Source organism: Eumetopias jubatus, unplaced genomic scaffold (assembly GCF_037043125.1).
Source record: "Eumetopias jubatus isolate StellerSeaLion01/CBP00866 unplaced genomic scaffold, mEumJub1_p1.0 scaffold_12, whole genome shotgun sequence".
In the NCBI taxonomy this organism is placed as follows: Eukaryota; Metazoa; Chordata; class Mammalia; order Carnivora; family Otariidae; genus Eumetopias; species Eumetopias jubatus.
The window spans coordinates 33,898,498-33,918,530 of NW_028274818.1; the positions used below are offsets into that span (position 1 = coordinate 33,898,498).

At 51.4% G+C, this 20,033-nt stretch overlaps 1 long non-coding RNA gene across 1 annotated transcript in view; it reads right to left on the bottom strand.

Moving 5' to 3' along the window:
- The window catches only part of LOC114225956 (uncharacterized), a 50,103-nt gene extending 30,724 nt beyond the window's left edge, over nt 1-19,379 (bottom strand). The window contains exons 1-2 of the long non-coding RNA XR_003612649.2: nt 19,272-19,379; nt 17,899-18,155 (exon numbers count right to left, since the gene is read on the bottom strand). This is a non-coding gene — a long non-coding RNA (uncharacterized LOC114225956). The remainder of the gene's footprint in view (nt 1-17,898; nt 18,156-19,271) is intronic.
- Nucleotides 19,380-20,033: the final 654 nt, after the last annotated feature.

A 20,033-nucleotide genomic window follows, 5' to 3' on the forward strand; every position in this document is an offset into this window, starting at 1 on the left:
TAAGAACATCAGGATCTGCCTTATAATCCATCTCCCAGCGAATTCCACCAACCAAGGGAGACAGCAAACGCTGAGTGAAAACACAAAACAGGTAACCCCAACATCATTTGTATTTACTCCCCTAAGTAGAATTACCTTCCTGTTTGGCTTGGGCTCATCCAAAAATATATTGGTCCCACCAGAGCACATGGAAACTGAGCACGTGTATCAGGAGACAGAGAAACAACACTGAGAAGTGACCTGGGGGCGAGGACGTCAAATGCACCCAGGGGACTCTGTGCATCTCCCATGCTGCCCAGCTTCCCTTGGCTTCTGCCCTGTCACCATTCTCACCGCCTCTTCTCCCCCTAAACTGTAAAGCTCCACTCACACCTTCACCGCTAAAGAGTCAGGTAGGAAAGTCACATGGGAAGAACCTTGAAGCTTGTCCTGAAATGTAAAAAGCCAGTGTATTCTAGAATGTGCACACAGCCACCCCTGCCCACCACCCTATAGAGTAAGCTAAGGTCCTCACTTTGCGAGACTTCTCATTTCCCTGTTCTGGCCTTAGAGCAGGCCTTGCCGACTGCAGGAGAAGGGTGCTGGCAGATGAGAGATGTGCCCGGCTGCTGAGGTTATCTGGCAACAGGTTGGATATTTTATCTGGTAAGCAACATCATGTTCTCCAGGGCAATAAATATGTTTCCTGCATTTAAGAGAACTTAGCAAGCACAACTCAGTTCTGCAAGGCAGGCGAGACCCCGTCATTCCACATGATGTTTGCTCGGAAGGGCCTCCCTACTGAACTGAAAATTCATCTCAAAGGTATCAGCATCTAAATACGCCAACACCACAGCTGAATTAGGTGCACCGGGGACACAGCTGCATTGAGTCACGGATATGCCTGATGTAGGATACACACGTGCTTCAATGGTGGACTTCTATGAGAAACCGTGCCATACAAGGTTTAAGCAACTCCCAGGAAACCTCCTGAACACAATTCATATAAGACACTGTAAATGCTAAGGAGAGGGGAACCTGGAGGACAAAGGAATAAGGCAATGGCCAGACAACTCTTTGTCTCAAGACATTTCTTTCTCTCTCTCTCCTTCCTTCCTGCCTACCTGTCCTTCCCCTTTCTTCCTTAATTCCTTAATCTTTCTTTTTCTTTCTTCCTTTCTCTCTCTTTCTTTCTTTCCCTCCCTCCCTCCCGCCTTTACTTCCTTCCTCCCTTTCAGTAGGCTCCATACCTAGCATGGAGCCCAACACAGAGGCCAAACCCATGACCCAGAGATCAAGACCTGAGCTGAGATCAAGAGACGCCCAACCGACTGAGCCACCCAGGGGCCCCTCAAGTCATTTATAATAGGAGCAGGGATCTAGAAAAAAATGACCTCTCAGGGCCATTTCTGTAAGACTGTCCCCCTCTACGAGGGTTTCTCAACCTCAGCACTATGAGCGTTTGGGACTGGAGAATTCTTTGTTGTGGGGAGGGCTGCCCTGTGCACTGTATGATATTTTAGCAGTATCCCTGGCCTCTGTCCACTAGACACCAGCAACACCCCTCCTGCTCCTCCACTGTGATGATCAAAAATGTCTCTAGACTTTCCAGAAGTCCCCTGGGGAAATTCCCCTGGAGCAGAACCACTGCTTTAGACTAATAACAAATCATGTCACATAGATAAGACCCCAGCCCTGGCCAAAGTGTAAGTGTCCACTTTGGAAAGGGCTGAGAAAATGCAGCCTGGTCATTAATCTCCCAAGGCATTAAGGCAAGAGAGGCTCCCCCGGGCAAGCCACCATCATGGGATCTGAGAAGTGGAGCAAGAGGTCCAGGAGGGAAAGATGACCTGTCACCAGCAGATCTCCACTCTCCAATTTCACAAAACCCACCTCCTTCCAGATATGGTCCACATCAGAGCAGAATATGAAGCAACCAAAGAAATCCTCAATGACTGGGTCTCCCAGCTCTCCCCACCCACTTACCCTGTCACTGCACATCATTAATTCACTTCAAGCGGAGGCTACAGACCTCTCAGTCCCTTAAAACCTTGTTCAGTTGACCATCCCAGCTCCTCTCTTTGCTCCACTCAATGATCTTGACCAAAAGGTGTCCTAAGATGCCAGATGCCCTAAGAGAAATCCACCAAAGCTCACGTCTGCTCTCCAGGGCCTTGAGAATTAAGGCTGGCAACACAGCCAAGAGACATGGAAGAATTTGCAGGCCAAGGCTAACGTACTGAAGTGAGAATTCCAGACACGTGAGGGAGGGTGGGAGGAACCGAAACCCCAGGGGCAGTGGGGGTGGAGCCAAGCCTCCCAGGGGCAGAGCCTGGGAGATCCTGCAGGACAGGCTGACAAGCTTCCAGGCTTTAGAAACGGAAAGATCCTGTGTAACCACAGACTTGCCCAAGCAGAGACGATGCTGGCTGCGTTGCTGACTATAAATCTAGTCCACTTGGGCCTGAGTTTGGCTCACTACAGGCCGGCCCCCCACCAGCCACAGTTTTGCTAAATTTAGTGCTGTTCCCAGCCACCCAAACGACTCTGCTCCTCGTGTCCATTTCAGGTTCACCCAGGGACAGGCGGAGAGGAGAGGGACTTGTCGAGAAGAGATCTGCCCTCGAGTGACCCTCGCCCTTCCCCGCTGAAGTCAGGGGCCCAGGGGAGCAGAAGACGTGAGAAACCACACTTGGAGGTCTCCAGGGCTCTGAAAGCGTCTCTGCCCCAAGATGGCCTCCGAGGGGAGAGGGGCAGCGACCCCGGGAGAACGCCCCTCCCTCTGCCCACTCCAGCCCACCCAGGTTTCACTCATGGGGGTCCCAGATGCTGTAGGGTGTGAGAGGTCCTGCTCCCTCAGACATGAGGCTGGAGTCACGCTCTGTGCAGTGGTGGGTGAGCCGCAGATGGGCCTGGGGCCAAGGCCCTGCTGCCTTGGAGATACCAATGTATTCCATCAAACAGTCACAGTCCCTAACTAAAACTCAGAGGTTAACCTCGTGGTTGCTAAACCTGGTGGCACACTGGAATCACCTGGGAAGCTTCAAAAACTACTGATGCCTGAGTCCCAGCCCCAGAGACTGCGATGTAATTGGTCTAAGGTGTAATGTAATTGGCCCGGGCTTTGGAAATTTCAAAAGATCCCCCAGTGATTCCAATGCTCAGACAAGTTCAGGAAGCAGCGGGTTAAGAGCACGGGCTTCTGCCCTGGGTTGACCCGGCTGGACTCCTGACCCAACCGATGCCTTGCTATGTGACCGTGGCAAGCTACTCAACCTTTCTACGCCTCAGTGCCATCAACTGTAAAGTGCACATAATAATACATGACACCTATCACTGTGGTGCTGCGCCGACTTCATGAGAAAATCTGTGGAAAAGCATCCGGGACAGTGGTACGCAGCAAGGGCTCAATGAAAGTTAGGAATCATTATTCTTGTTATCATCATGATAAAGAGGAGAAAAGAGAGAGAACCCAAGAGCTGTCTCTATGTTGTCCAAAGAGTAAGGCTCTCTAGGCCTGAAACTGGGACTATGTCCAGAAGGGGGGGGGGGGCGCCCTACAGCCACTGCACGTAGGAGGAGGACCACCCACTCTCCCTGCCTGTCTGCGCCATTCCACTACCTTCGCTGTCCTCCCCTCTCCCATCCTGCTCAATCCCACCACTCGGGGCCCAGCTCTGACCACCCTGGGGCTCTGTCCCTTCTCAGGTCTCCAACAATACCTCCCCCACGCCGGTTACTTTGGAACTTGATTATATGCTCCCCTGAACAGCCGCTAGCCAAATAGGTATCCGCCTGTGGGATGAATGAACATTTTAATAGGTCCTAGTCTGGTCTCAAAAAGACAATGAACAATCTGGGGGCGGCCCCAATTTTCACGTTTCTCTGTGTCCCCAACAGCCCCTAGCACCACACTGGGCACACAGCTCTTGATTAATAAATATCTGTGGAATGAAAACAGATGTTGACCCAGCAGAACTAACTGCACATCGGCAGGGATCCAGGCTCAGTACCCAGGAGAAGCAAGGCCAGCACCTGAGACCCATGGAATTAGAGGCTCTCCACTCCATCCTTAAAAAGACACACCGTCACCCCATTCCATCCCAGGTGACCCCACCCACCCACTCCCAGGGCCTGTGTAAGTGCCCATCGCAAAAGGAATATCGGGCACATGACTCTGCTCCCCCAGGACCCTGTTTTCCTGGTTCTCGACAAGTCTGCATGCCTGGTCGCTCCTGCCATGAAGCCACAGACCCCCGTGATTCCTTAAAGACAACAACAGCCAGGCAAAGCCCAGCTCTGCCCCATGGAAGTCAAGAGAGCTGGCCACCCAACGGGCTGTAAGCCTCTTACAGATTAAAGGTCCTAATTTAAACCTCTATTTGAGGTACGACAAGTGGGTCAGCGCTCTGCAGGCTGGTGGGCGCAGCTGGTGGAAAGAGAGGCAGCTAGCATCCGGGAAAGACTCCTCCCCTTTGGGGGAAAGATGGAGGCAGAGGATCACAAATCTAAGGGGAATCATTGAGTGGGGCTGGCTCATTCCCATGTGCCAGAATCTCCCCCAGATCATGTGAACTCTGACATCCCTACCCAATGAGTCTGAGAAACGGAGAACAATAAGGCAAAATACTAAATTAGGATGGCCTTCTCTCTGCCCTAACCTTGGTGTGGATATAGCTAAAAAAGCCAAGAGACAAAGAAGAGGCACAGGGCAGAACATGCTGCTTTCCAGGGAATCATACCTGGTGAAACAGACAGGAAGGGGACCCCTGCTCCCACCCCACCCCACCCCACCCCGGGGGGAGGTTTCCCTGCCCCGCCCCTCACGCTGCAGCAGGAACACCAGGCACAGGGAAGCGGGGGCAGGAGTGGGGAAGCAGCTACAGACAGCCTGGATCATGCTGTGAGAGCCTGACTCTGCTGCTCTTTAAAAAAAAAAAAAGCCCTCTCACCACATCTGTCTCCATAGAGATGGCCTCTGGGGAGGCGGCTGGAACCCACTGTCTACACCAAGAGCCAAGAAATCCTTCGGAGACAGTTTCTCGAACTTTTTGGACCCTAACTCACAGTAAGAAATAAAGTTTACAAGGTGACCCTGTGCACACCCATACATGTATACTTTGTATACAAGAGAGATATATGTAAGCATACAAGATGAGATAAATATGCATAAATATAAAATACATAAAATTGAACCAAGCCTTCATGAAATCATACTCATCTTCACCACATACTATGCAGTCTAATATTTTCTATTATGTTCTTTTTAAAAAAAAAAATGTTGGTCTCAACCCATTAAATTGATTTCACCCCCCATTAAGGTGTCTGGACTTGCAGTCCGAACGCATCTGCAGGGAAAACAGGAGGGGCTCTTCTCCTTGAAAAAAACCTTTAAAGCTCACTCACAGACTAAGCTCACAAAGCAAAATCCCACTGAGTACACGAGAGGGAAGCCTCCGCAGAGGGGAGAAAGAGCCTGCATCAAGCACAGGCTGCTCCCAATGGTTCCCAAGCCTGCTCCCTGCTTTGCTCCGGGGGCAGGAGCTCAAGGGCGCTCCTCTTCCATCTCCAGTGGTGCCTTCCGGTGCTGGTCTGGGGGGGGGGGGGCGGGGGGAGCGTGGCCGCACACAGGGCTGATCTTCAATCGACCTCCTTCACTGGGATGAAGCATTGCTTCACCGCGCATCCACGGGATGAACTTCGTAGGACACACACAGGCAGGAAAGTCAACACTGCGCTGCCCACACTGGGTTTTTCAAATCTCCAAATGTCCTATCTGTATATGAGGTACACTACAAAGTCCTGGCAGACAGGAAGTCTGGTCAACTTATTTTTCAACTGAAGGTGCACAGATACTCTTTCTTCATAGGAATTCTTTTTTTTATGACAACGGGAATAAAACAAGCCAATTTTAAACTACCTTCAGCCCCAGCTTTCTGCTTTTTGAAGCAGCCCGAGAAATCTCCCCACCTCCAGGCAGCTCCCTCTGATGGATCAGGACGGCTAAGGAGCTCCTCGATCGCTGTACCAAGGTAACATGAAACTCTAATGACTCCTTTCCACAATCACTGTTCCCAAAAAATGCAAACACCGCCTCTCTAAATCTGTAATTACTGCTTGGCCGGGTGTCTGAGTTGGAAACCACGTCACAGAAAGAAGTTAGCATAAGCATCCCATATTCTGAATCAGTAAGTTTTAAAGGTTCATTTTTTTTTTCTATTTTCTTCCAAGGTAAACTTTTTTGTCCCGTGCTAAATGGAACAAACACTGGATCTCCCCATTTCTATCAGTACACAGAGACCCCTCCCCTCTTCTCCATGCTTCCCCGAGCTCGTCGAGGTCACTACTGTACCTGCCACCTATCAGGGCCCTTAAAAGTTGGAACGCCTCCATACACACTCATCGGAGTCAATTCCCAAAGAATCCAAGGGAAGAACAAGTGTCTCGTATCCATTATGAGATTTCAGTAAGCACGGACAGCTCCCCTGGCTAACAGCATGGTCTTAGAACTTGGGATCTGTGAGTCCTCTCATGCTATGTGCCAGATCATGTGCTGTTGTGATTTGTTTTTCCTCTTTGGAGAAAGAGACTATAGTTTCTATGCTATTCCTAATGAGTACTGGTGCAAAAGAGGTTAAGAACCACCACAATCAAATTCTTAGAAAGTTGGTCAAGGCGTTCCCAAGACTGCCCTTAATTCTGCAATATATAGCCCCATCTCTTGCCACATACACCCCTCAGAGCACACCAACTACTTTCTCCCAAGAAGTCATTTCTTCCTTCATCCCTGGGCCTTTGCATTGCACCTCTGGATGAAGGCCTATTCCTTCAACACCCAATTATTAACAAATAGGTAATTACAGAGCACCTGACGGGGACCAGCACTGTGCTACCCTCTGAGGATTCAGCTGTGAACAAGATGGACAAGATCTTCTCGCTCGTGTTCCAAGAGCTCTCCTCCACTTCCCAACGGCCCCTCGGCTCCTGTAACCCCTTCTTCTACTCCATTCACATCCCTTTTAAGCTTTGTCTTATATTTCAGTGAGGGGGGGGGGTCTGTCACCCTCGCTAACCTCTAGCTCCTCGAAGACAAAGACCACGTCCCATTCACACTGGCATAATCCTTCCTTTCCCATCTCCACCCCACTCCATCTTTCACCCAGGAGGCCCTGTACAAATGTGTGTCAACGAACAGAGGCTGATAGATCAGTTAGCTTTCTAAGTAGCAAAGAGTGGCCCACTTGGGGACAAGCTTTGCGCATTGATGCAGGGTTTGGGGAACATGGGAGGTAGTCTCCATGACAGAATGTACACCAGGGCCTCTGTTTCTTGACACAGTCTGCAGCTCTCGTTCCAGCCACGCATCTTTTAAATGGTGCTTCCGGTCACAGCAGTGAGAAATCAACTCCCAGTGTCCACATCCAGGGGACACACCTCCTAGACCGTCAAAATGGATAAAAAGCATACTTGCACAAACATTTTCAGCATACAGGTGAGCGGATGGAAGACACAGCACACTGCTTTAAAGATGTATCACGCCTCCTTAAGAAGAGTGCCGGGTACTCAAGCTACCTTGGCCATCTCTTCCAGCAACCTCTGCCAGCTAACTTCCAGAGCAGCAGCTAAGCACAAGCATCTACTCCACAGCATGGGGGGCGGGGGGGCCTTAAGCAGCTTCCATCTTTCCTACCTGTCGGATCCAGAGGAGGCATCGAGACTCATCAAGCCTCAACGCTGCAATGCCTTTTTCCCTGATGCCACCCAGGCCTTCCATACTGCTAAAGAAATGGCTCTAGCAGCTACCAAAGAAATCTGGCTGCCAGGCTCTGTTGTCCAACAAAGGTCCTGAGGTCAGAGAATAGACCTACCCCCCCAACTCTGTTCAGCCAATATGTATTGGCTCAACCCAGACCTGTTAGATACTAGGAGTAACAGAAAAGAGAAGACCCAACCCTCAACTGGATTAAAGTGAGAGAGACGAGGTTACGATAAAAGCACTAACTAGAGCAGTCACCTCAGACGCAGCGTGTACGAGATCCACTGGGATGAAGAAAAAATTAGTAGGATGTCTGTATTTATTTTTATTTGGAAACAAGCAACTAAATCTTATTATTATTCCACATGTGAACTGACACTGCTGCGACTCCTTCCATTTGTGTCCAGTGGTCACTGTCACTTAGGTGCAGGAGGCATCCCGTACCTGAGCAGGAGATCCAGCACACACACGAGAACGGTCGGTGACACCCCCACTGTCTGTGTACTTTAGTACAGTTTACAAGTACCCAGCAAATCTCGGGGTACCATCTTCCCTACAACAACTGACAGCCCTCTGTAATGATCTGACCGTACTGACACCAATTATTCATGGCAGACTTCCTAAACGAGGTGCTGAACTTCAAGAGGAATTATGCATTTTTTTTTTTTTTAGAACAGAAGACATCATCGTTCTAAAATCTGCTGACCTCTTCTGCAGTGAGTGCCTGTCGGTAGAATGCTACTTGATGAATATTTTTAAACAGATATTTAATCTGTCCCTTCAAGGTAAATGTGAAATCTAAAAAATGGGTAAGAAAGCCTTTACTTTTTGAAAGAGACTTATGTCACAGCAAGAACATGTTAAAAAACAGGCATTTGGAAATCATTTCCATCACGTGACGATGTTGCCACATTCAATATGAAGACACCATCTCTAAAATGTCGTCTCTGTGCACGCACTTAAAACAGAGTGTTCAAATGTAGTTTAAAATTTCCCGAGGAAATGAATGAAATGCAGTGTTTCGGGGGTCTTGAATCCGTTTATATTATAAATTGAACCCAGAATCTCCTCTTTATAAAGAGATCTCTTTCAAAATACCCTGACTTGAACTAGACCTTCAAACTGCTACATGGCAAGAACTGACACCACACAATAAAGTGCATTCGATGGGATGGTTCTTAACTAAAAGGGAATTGTTCTTAATAATTCATCCCATTTAATTCTTCAACGACATCTACGTATCTTGCAGGTGCCAAGCACTGTTCCATGCTCTGGAAATACAGCAGGGAACAAAAGTGACATAAATCCCTGCTCTCGTGGAGCTCATGTTCCAGCAGGGAGAGAGGGAAGATATACGAAATAAGAGAAATACACAGTATGTTAAGTGGGTGATGGTGTTAAGGAGAAAAAAACGCCGCAAGGGAAGGGATGCAGGAGATGCCAGCAAACGCGTGGGGGTGGAGTGGGCCACTGCAAAGGTACTATCCCGGCATAGGCCCAAAGTAAGAGTCCGCTACGGGGCTATCTGGCAAAAAGCGTTCCAAACACAGGGAATAGGACCTAAAAGAGGAAATCCCTAGTTTATTGGAGGAGCAGCAAAAAGGCCAGTGTGGCTAGAACAAAGGGAAAGGAGGAAGAGTCGCAGGAGAAAAGAACACAGAAGTCAAGCGGGACCCTATCACAGAGGCATGCATTTCCAACAGGGAGCCACTAGCCCCAGGAGGCTCCGGAAGCAAGATGTGTATAGCGAACCCAAACTGAGATGTGCTATGGGTGTGACTTGGTTTGTAAAACCCTGCAGTGTGCAGCAGAAAGTAAAGTATTTTTGACATACGGGATTAATGAATTATTAAGATTAATTTCACCTGTTTCTTTTTTCTTTCTCAGTCTAGCTACCAGAAAAATGTGAAACTACATATGTGGCTCTCATGTGTAACTCATGTTATATTTCCGGTGGACAGCGTTTCAAAGCTACAGGGTCCCGTAGACCGCACTAAGAACCATGACTTTCAATGAGGGAGAAAAGAAGCTGCTGCAGGGCTTTGAACCTGGCTTCTTTATCACCGGATCCTTCTGCCTACCGTGAGGGTTACACCGTCTGCAAGGGGCCAAGGAGAAACAGGTGAGAAATGATGGTGGCTTGGACAAGGGTGATGACAGTGAAAGTAGTTCTAACGAGTCATATTCTACATATATTTGCAGGTAGAGTCAACAAGATTTGCTGATGAGTTGAAAGAGAAAGAGAGAAGTCAAGCATGACCATAGGTATTTTGCATGAGCCACTGGAAGGATGGCATTCCCATAACCAAGATGGAAGACTGCAGAAGATATATTTGCGTGGGAAAAACAGGAGTTCAGTTTTGGGCATGTGAGTGTGAAATGCCTATTAATATCCAAGTTAAAATGTTAAGTAGGCAGATGGATACACAGCTCTGTACTGCAGAAGAGGGGCTGGGCTTCAGACAAATAATTGTGGGTCATCAGCATATAGGTTTTTAACTTTTCATTATGGAAAATTTCAAACATAAACCAGAGAGAACACTATAATAAACCCCTAGGTACCCATCACCCAGCTCCAACTGTCATCCACTCACGGTCAATCTTCGTTTCTCTCCCAGGGTCACTTTGAAGCAAATTCTAGATATCTTTCATATAGATGCTACTGAAAGCCATGGGCTGGGAGAGGGTCACAGAGAGAAGAAAGAAGATGGAGAGGACCATGTTTCGAGGTCAGGGAGAGGAGCTGCTGCAAAGGAACAGCCAACGAGGCAGGAGGGAAACCAGAAACACGTGTCCTGGAAGCCAAGTGAAGAAAGAGCTTCAAAGAACAGGGTATGGCTGGCGGTGCCAAACTGCCAGAGCCACTGGCATGAAGGCTCAGAAGTGACGGCTAGATTTGACGGCGAGAAGTGGTATGGCTGGCTTGGTCGAGAGCGCTCCCCCCCCCCCAACACCCAGACGGGTGGGGACAAGCCTGCCCAGAGGGAGTCAAGAGAGCAAGTGCAGATTTGGGGAACTGAAGACCCTTGGGGGGCAAAGAAAGGGGCCAGAGCTGGAAGAGTTGGGGGGGTCAAAGAAGATTGTAAGCTGAGAGAAACCACGGCACACGGAAGCGATCCGGTAGAGAGAAGGCAAAACTAGTGATGTCAGAAGGAGACAGAATAATGGAGCAGGAAAGGGAATAATGGAGTGCCAATGTCCTGAGTGTGAGAGGGGGTGGAAGCGGAGTGCCAGGCAGACGGGCTGCCCTCAATCCGGACCATGAATTGTTCACTGGTGCAGAGAATACACTGCACTATAGCTGCTTTTAATTCTTTTCATTTTGTATTTTATACTGTATATAATGTATCAACATAACATGTTGTATAGAAATTATACACACACACACACACACACACACACACACACACACACACACACACACACACACAGGGATCTGCTCAAAAATTTTAACCAATACAGCTACCTGATCAAAACAGTCAAAGACCACTTAATTGGAAGAAAATAAAACATATCCTCAAATTCTAACCTATGAATACTTCAATGACAGGAGATAAATATCACAGCACATTGAATATATTTTATGTTATTATCTTAAATACATAATAAAATATGGTGCAAGAATACTAGTCTTTATATCTGGGAATACATTTACTTTATTTTTTTAAAAGATTTTATTTATTTATTTGACAGAGAGAGAGACAGCAAGAGCAGGAACACAAGCAGGGGGAGTGGGAGAGGGAGAAGCAGGCTTCCCTCGGAGCAGGGAGCCCGATGCGGGGCTCGATCCCAGGACCCCGGGATCTTGACCTGAGCTGAAGGCAGACGCTTAACGACTGAGCCACCCAGGCGCCCCTACATTTACTTTATTAATGGAGATTTTTTTAAAGGCTCAGACACTAACCCACAGACTGCAATAGATCTGCATCTGAACCGCAAATGGAAAAAAAATACAAGACTCATAGACTCTTCTCAGAGTGTCACGGGGTCCAAACGTAAGTCTGATTATTTATTTACGGGAGAAATTCAAGTGAGTTAATAGTTTTATTAGCAAGCCAGACCTGCACTCTTCCATCGGATTCTGGTGCGGAGGCAGCCTGGCTAGCCAATCGCTTATTGCACAGCAAAGAAGAGCAAATGGAGAAGGTGGGCATAATGAGGCAGGTAACCTAATCAGAATAGACAAAAGCCCCCAAGCAACCTGACATCCACAACATCACAGAAACGGCCAAACTGCCCAAAGAACATCTTTGCACCACTTGGTGTTTGCTGAGCCCTTCAACATTTCAGAGCACCTTCCAGATGTTTCATTCAGCCTCTCCACCATCTGCCAGGGAAAGAGGCTCTCTCCATTTTAAACTTGCTTAGCTATAGAGACTCAAGGCCAAAAGTGTAAAATGGATCCATGCCAAGTCAGTCGGGAAACACTGCTAGACTCCCAATCCCATGCCTCGGAAAGAGGCCCGCCACAGGAGCCACACCCAGCCTTTTAGATGGTTCTAGAGGCACCTTTGTCAGCCACATAAATGACAGCACAGGAACATGAATGCCAAGTCCTAGAACACAGCTGAGCAGACACGGCCCAAAGTGTCTGTAACAGTCGCCCAACTCAGCTGGGGTGAACATGTGGGGGAAAGAGACAACAGGCAGACAGACCCAAACCACTATGTCATGGTTAGACTGTGAGCTCCACAGGGGTAGGGCACCTGCATGACTTTTCACAGCTGCATGCCCAGCACCCGGCACAGAGCAGGCTCTCCAGAAATACTTACTGAAGGAAGGAATAAATGACCAGTTCTATTAAACCACAAAGACAAGAGCAATAATGAAGTACGCTCAGGAATCACAAAATGGTTCAAGAGAATTCAGGAAAGCTGTTGATGGGAGCTGAAGGGAGACGGAGTGGGGCGGCAGCTAAGTCAATCTAAAAGGCAGAACCACAAAACATAAATTCTTTTAAGCATGTCCATAATCTTTATTCACAGACAACATGAGATTAATCATCAACTCAATGAGATGTGTGGATCTTGCTTGGAACCAGATTTCTGTTAAAAAATGGAGACTAGCAGGGAAACATAAACACTGGCCAGGTGGGTGACCGGGGAGATTTGGGGATGATACAATGACAGGGTTATTACGCTTTCAGAGATCCGTAGTGGAGAATTTATGGATGAAATAGGGTGTCTGGGATTCGCAGTAACAAAATACAAGAGAGAAGTAAGGAACAGGTGGGTGGGGTACAGGTGAAATGAGAGGGGCCACGTGTGGATTACATGCGGAAGCTGTGATGAGAACATGGAATCTTCTTCTAGTGACTCTATCTTCACACACATAGGAACACTTCCGTAGTAAGAACGCTGAAGAGTAACCGTGATCTCAAATGGCCGCTCATTTCCTCCCACTTGCCCCACCACGGGGAAATATGTGACTGTGGGGGTTGTGCCTGCACACAGTTGTTTTTGAGACCCACAGAGCAGCGCTGACACCTGTCTTCTCTGTCACTTCCGTCATCTTCCTCTGGGACTCACCTGCTTCAGCTCTGCTTTCACCCCGGGGGCCTGGAGACTCCACCGTGCTCTCCCCCCCACTGGTTGCTACTCTCCCTGCCCCGTCTTAACTTCTGCCACCAGCTGCTTCTCCTCCTCCCCGCCAAGCCCTCTGTTTCCTTCAGCGAGGTGGGCTGCCGCTGACCCGCCTCCTCCCGCCAGATCATTCTCCTCCTATCTCGTGGTCCCCTGATGCCCAAGGATCCCCATGCCCACGGGGCATTACCTCTTCCCTACCCTCTCTCCCTCACATCACCACAATGCCCAGGGACGTCCCATCTTCCCCCGAATTGGTCACACTTGCTGCCGTGAGCTCCCCTCTTCCTCCACTTGCCTAGCGGATCCCTCCGGCACACTTCTAGGACGCGCCAGCTCCAGACGCATCAACCAATTAAACGCGCGCGCCTACGACGTGCCCAGCAAATACCCCGCACCATGCTGATGGCAACGGACGGGGCAGACACAGATCTGCTCTCGGGAAGCTTGGGTTCTAGTGCAGATCAAATGATAATGGGTTCAACTGTCCGTACGCCTTCTTGGCCACACCGTGAATCCCGTGTTTTCCTCGGCAGCCTCTGAACTTCACCCAGTGCCCTCCGTGTAACACACCCTTAATCAATATCCGGTAAACAAATATTTCCCCAGGTCAGTGCGCTTGTGTCAACATCAGGTCAAGCCCAGGTAGGATGAGGTCACCCTAAGTTCTACAAATGAAAGGTACTTAGAGGACTTTTGAGGAGGACCTTTTTTTTTTTCTTTTCTGGGGGGATGAGAACAGTCAGAGAGGCAGCCTCTGGGGAAAATGTGTGTAGGGAGGTGTGAAGTAAGACTCCTAGAGCCAGGCTCACCATTACCAGCTAAAAGCAGCTCCGAGTATGCTTAGCTTCTGTCTCCTTTGCTATTCTGGGTTGTCTGCTCCCTCCTCCCACTGCCGGCCTCCTCCCTTCCAGCTGCAGTGGGAATAAACCTCAGTCACCCTCACCCCTAACGCGGTTCCCAGAACATGGTTTCCTCTTGCCACCAAAGTGCTTCACTTCCTATCCCAGCCTTGACCAGCCGGGACACAAGTGCTGTCCTCTAGGAGGGACGGGGCGGGGGGCAGGGGGCAGGGGGTGGCTTCTCCTGTTCCTAACCAGGAGTTTTCATGACAACTCTGGCATGAGGACCAGGTCCAAAGGGCAGAAGCCTGGACACAAGAGGAGACCGTAAAGGTTGGCCGCAAGAATCCGGACCCAAGCCAACACAGACGCAAACCCCGCAAGCTCCAAGCTGGAGGGCCTTGTTCCGACTGGGTGGATGAGTGCCAGGTTCAGGCAGACAAACGCTGCTCGGTGGCAGGCTCTCGGCAAATGCATCTCCAGGGGCCCTGGCACTAAAAAGGGGCAGTGAGGCTGGAAATGACAAAGCAAAGATATCAAGGGAAATACGCTGCAGGACTTGGTAGAACCAACCAGCCTCTCCTTCTCCTTATGGGGTCTGAATTGGTCCATTCTGCTCTGCACGGCCTAGGAAATCAGAATGAGATGAGAGGGAGCATTGGCTGTCACAGTGAGGCCACAACCCATCCCTGCGGAGGAATTCAGGTCACCAGGCTCAAAGACATCGGGTGGAGAGGGGGCACCTGCAGGCTCTAGGGAAAGGGCTGGAAACGAAAGGGATCTCCCAGACCCAGGATGGCTATCTTTGGGCTGACTCCAATGCTCTCTTATCTCAACTGCCACATTAGCCTCTCAAGGGATAACAACGGAAGGCCCAATGCAGAATCTTCAAGCACCTTAGGAATCTGACATGGCTACAGTAAGCATCCCCAGTGGAGATCTAAGCACTTTGCTGGTCTATGGCACACTTTTTCCTCAAGGGCAGGACAGCAAGTACCCTCAGGCTTACGGATGAGGGTCTTTGTTGCAATTACTCAGCCACACCAATGCAGGAGGAAGGCAGCCATAGACCGTACAGAAACAACGAGCATGTCTGGGTTCCAATAAAACTTTATTTACAAAAGCGGACGTCTGACCTATGGGTTGCAGTTTGCCAATCCTTGGTCACTGGGAAAATCTACTCTTCCAGCGTTTCCACATTCCCAAGAGGAATAGGGGCCACACTCCCATCGATGGGCTCCCACCCACTCTGGGGACAGGGGCCTACTCTGGAGACCAGGCCTCCACCCTGCTACTCCTTCCCACCAAGTATCGAAGAAATCTGCGTGGCTTGTTCAGAAACCCTGGCCCACACCAGAAGCCCAGACAAAGATGGATAAAGCTTTCGATGTCAAATTCAAAGGCTTTAGAGATGGAAGAAACCAGACCTCTTCGACTAGGCAATAAGGCCTAGAAAAGAGAGTGCTTCGCCCAAGCTCATACAGCTGGCAAAGGCCTCCTGACCCTCTGTCCAGTACTCTTACTTCTCTAGAGTGATGACTGGGAAGGAACCAGAACAAACAGCCTTCCTGGGGGGAGGCTAAAGACCTATGGCTCACCTCTCTAGCAGGTACATCTTGGCGCCTGTCAGTAATCTCTAAGTGAATGGTACAGCAAAGGGCAAGGAGAAAGCTTGGAGAAGTAAGTATCCGTATCTATCTTTCCAGGACATGTCCTCTTGGACATAGTTACTAAGGAGAAGGAAACTTAAAGAGAAACCTGAACTTCAAAAAAAAGGGGTGTGGTTTGGTAGCAGACGTGTGTGTTCTTTAGCAGAAATGGGTCCAGCCGTCTGGGCGGGTGCTGGGATCATAAACAAGTACAAGACATACAGCCTCACCCAATCTAGGCCGATGCCCTGGGTCCTGAGCTCTCTCTCAGTATACGCTCTTAGCAACCTAGTGCCTTCGAGACTTTGTAATACAATTTCCTACAAGTCTCATCCCAGAATTGACTTCCATTGCAAATTTTGCCTGACCAGAAACATTTCTATTTGGACACCCTGCCATGGTCTTGCAGGCAGTATGTCTGAAATAAAATCAAACACGATGCCCCTCAAGAAGTCTGAATCCTCATGTTTCTGTCCATCAGGAGATGGTGCTCAGACCCAAAATCTTCACCCCACCCCTCCCCACGTCCTATCTATAAGCCAAAGGGGCTCTCTGAACTACTCTTCCTCTGCATTCCTACAGGCTCCATCCTAACCCATCACTTCTAGTCTGGAATACCGCCAGTCTCCTGCCTGGGGCCCCAGATTCCAGGCTTGTAACAAAGCCAGGCTGATCTTCCCCTATATACCTACCTTCCTCCCGTCTACTACAACCTCTTCAAGGTCGAGGCCCAGTCCTGTCTTCCCAGCCCCCAGAACCTTACTCAACACGGTAGGTACGCCATATCTGCTGGATGAATGAACCCCCGCTTTCATCGGGAGCCAGGGCAACAAAAGAAACCTCGAGGCCTTCCCTACTACGGGAAGCCTACGCTGCCAGGCTCTGCAGGCCCTCTCCAACCCTTTCCACCCCAGCTCCCACCACCCCAGGAACAAGCGCCATCTAGCTGATCAATGCCTGACCCTCCTCGTGCGTCAGTCATTCCTGCAACCACATCTCGGCCCACGCTGTTCGCCCTGCCCTGCCATGACGTCCGCGCCCTCCCCCCTCCATCCACTCCAATTCCTGCGCAACTGCCGAGCTCTGGGGGAGATAAGGGATGCAGGAAGGGGCAAGATGATTAAAAAATTGGGGAACAGGGGCCCTGATGGGGATACACTGGGGTCTCTGATCCCTGGAGCCATCAACCTCCCAATGGGTCGCAGGCAATTAGAGACGGAAGAGGCAGGAGGAGGAGCCAGATTTTTCCACTGAACGAAAGGCATGATTTTCATCACTGCTTCTGTTGCCCTGGTAACCAGGGACAGCCCAGTGGAGAGTACAGTAAAAGAACACCATGTTTATCTTTGCTGTCTGATCCACTTCCCTGTACACCCTTCCCTGACCATCCCCTAGCTCCAAGGCCTGCTCCAAATGTCTCCTAATGCCACCACCATCCTTCTAGTCACTTCTGCTCAAAACCTCGAAGCAGAGTTAATTTCCGCCCTTCTCCCTCCAACCCTATGTACCATGTATTCTTCCACTACAACATTCTAGGGGTCATCTTGTCACGCCCATCTGCCATGCCAGGGGGCCCCAGGAACAAACGTGGGCTTCAAAACCCAAGGCTGGCATCCACTCCACCAGACAGTTCACTGGGCAAGGGGGCCTAGGGAAGCAGGAAGGTGAGGAGGCCGCCCAGTCAACTCCTCTTCCTTAACCCCTGACAGCTGGTGTGGATGGGCCCCTGTTCGCCCATCCTCCCTCCTAGGCTCAGGATCAGGAGGAGGAGCCAGGCTGAGGAAGGGGGAGAAGGTCCACCGGAAAGCTTCCACAGATCCTGCCTCCCACAGGGACACAGTGTCGGCGTGACCTGAGAGCGGAGACACAGCGCTCGCCCTGGGAGATTATATAAGCCTTATATAACATGGTGGCACCGATAAGCACATAGACACAGTTGGTGAGGGCCAGGCCAGGGGCGGAACCAAACCCAAGGGGCTGGAGGTAAAGGCCTTTCACCACCAATGCCAAAGCAGCACCAGGCCCCGGCTGCCCCAGCCCTGTCTATACCTGCTCCTTCCACCCCAGAGGACACACAGAGAGAGACTTGCCTGGCTCTGCATTCTTCTTCCCACGCTGGCCGCAGGGAGGGGCTGCAGCACCATCACCACCCTGGCCCATGGCAGCCTCTGTCCCCAGCGGGGAGCAGCAAGGGGCCAGGGTCCGGGGAGGGCCTGAGAGCCAGCAGCCCCCTCCTCTCTGTCCTTGCACCAGAGCACCAGAATGTGTGTGTTTGGAGAACAAGTGCTGCAGCGGCTCCAGGATTGGTTGGCCCAGCCGTCCCTCTGCTCTGTCATTTGCAGTTCCTCTAAAAAAAAAAAAAAAAACAAAACAAAACAAAAAAAAAAAACAAAACAAAACGAAAGGGAAAGAAAAAAGAAATAAGCACATTTGACAAATGCCAAATCCCAAATTTTGGTCTATGGCTCTAAACAAAGCCGGAAGGAGGGGGTCCTAAGGACCTGACCCTATTTCCCTACAGACCCCACCTCCCACCACCTATGAACTTGAGCTGTAGGCCTGGAGACTCCCCCTCACGCCACCCCCCCCCAATCCCTATCTCTGGAGCTGACCCTCTGTTGCTGAAGCTTCTTTAGCCGTGGGCTTTCTCACACAGCCCCCCCACCCCACCCCTCAACGCCCCCCCCCCCCCAGCCTCTGCAGAGTGCTCAAGAGTATGCGGCTCCGGATATGCACGCGGGAGCCAGGCGGCCGGCTAGGGGCAGTTCGGGGCAGTTCTGGGCCAGGTCTTCATCAGACTCCTCCACCCTCGCCACCCCTACCACTTTATTAATTTTGGGGGTGGGGGGACTGATCAGAGAGAGAGAGAGCGCCCAGTGGCATCTGCAGCCTGCCCTCTCCCGAGCCATGCCTCTGGCCTTCCCGCCGCCTCCTCCACACGCACCTCCGCGCCCCCTGAGGAAGGGGGGAGAAAGAAATACGCATTAATATCACGAGCCTCCGCGCACCAGCCCTCGCCCCCTCAACCACCTGTCTCTGCGCTCTCCCTCCCCCACTGCCTTCCTCAACTCCGGGCGCCCCCTCTGCAGCAAAGGGGCACCACGCCCACTGCGGAGCGGAGAAATGCAAGGTGGGAGAGGGCAGGGGCTGCCGCGCCGGGGCCGGGGGGCTGCTCTGCCATCTCCCCCACCCGGCTAGCCCTGGCCCCAGAGCCCGGGGGCCGCCCGGAGCTGCTCCCGGCCACGATCCTCTCCCACCCACGCGGCCAGGGCAGCTGCACCCGGAGGCCGCACCGCAGCGGGGGTGGGGCGCGAGCGGAGCGCGGACGAGCCCCCCGGCATCGCCCCCAGCCCCCGCCCCCCTCCCCCCCCCGCCCCGGGGCCCTCAGGGAGCGTCCGCAGGCCCGGCCCGCGGTGCCCCCCCTCCACCTACGCCCGACACCCCGCCAGTGCCCCGCTCTCACCTCCGGCGGCCTCCTCCCTCCCGGGGGACCGCGCAGCCCACCTCGCAGCCCCCGAGCGCCCCGCGAGAGGCGCGCGATGCGCAGCCGCTGCGGACCCCGGCTCCGCCGCGGCCGCTTCCCGTGGAGTGTGAGCTCAGCCCGCCCGCGCGCCCGCGCTTCCCACGCTCGGTGCCCCGCGCCGCGCCACCCAGCGGCCGCGGCGGGCACGGCACGCTCGCGTCCGGGAAAATCTGCCGCAGCCCTGCCGACCCAGTGGGAAATTCCCAGAATTTGACCGAAGCCTTACTGTGGGGCGCAGGACCTGACGGGCCGACTGACCGTCTCCAGATTTGGGGCAGAAGGGTTCCCCTCCCACCCTATCTCCAAAGGCGCTACAGAGTTTTTGCTTGATTCCCAGATTTTCCCCCCTGCTCCTCTGACCTTGCCTCCTTTATTTCTCCCAGGGCAGTGGAGACTGTGGTGCAGGTGGTGACTACTCTTGTAGAGAGGGGGTGGGGGCTCAGGGTGGGCAAAGGGCAGGAAGCTCATGAGGCTAGCATTCCAAGACCTCCTTGGGCCTATCGAGAAAGACCCCAGGTATGCATCGGTCAATTCCCAACGGACCTTGTTTAACACACACACACACACACACACACACACACACACACACACACGCATGCGCGCGCGCCTCCAGCCCACCTGTAAATTTTAATTCGGGAGAACTGGAGTGCTGTTTGCTAACCTTTTCTCAGATCCAGACCCTTCTGAGAATTGGAGGAGAGC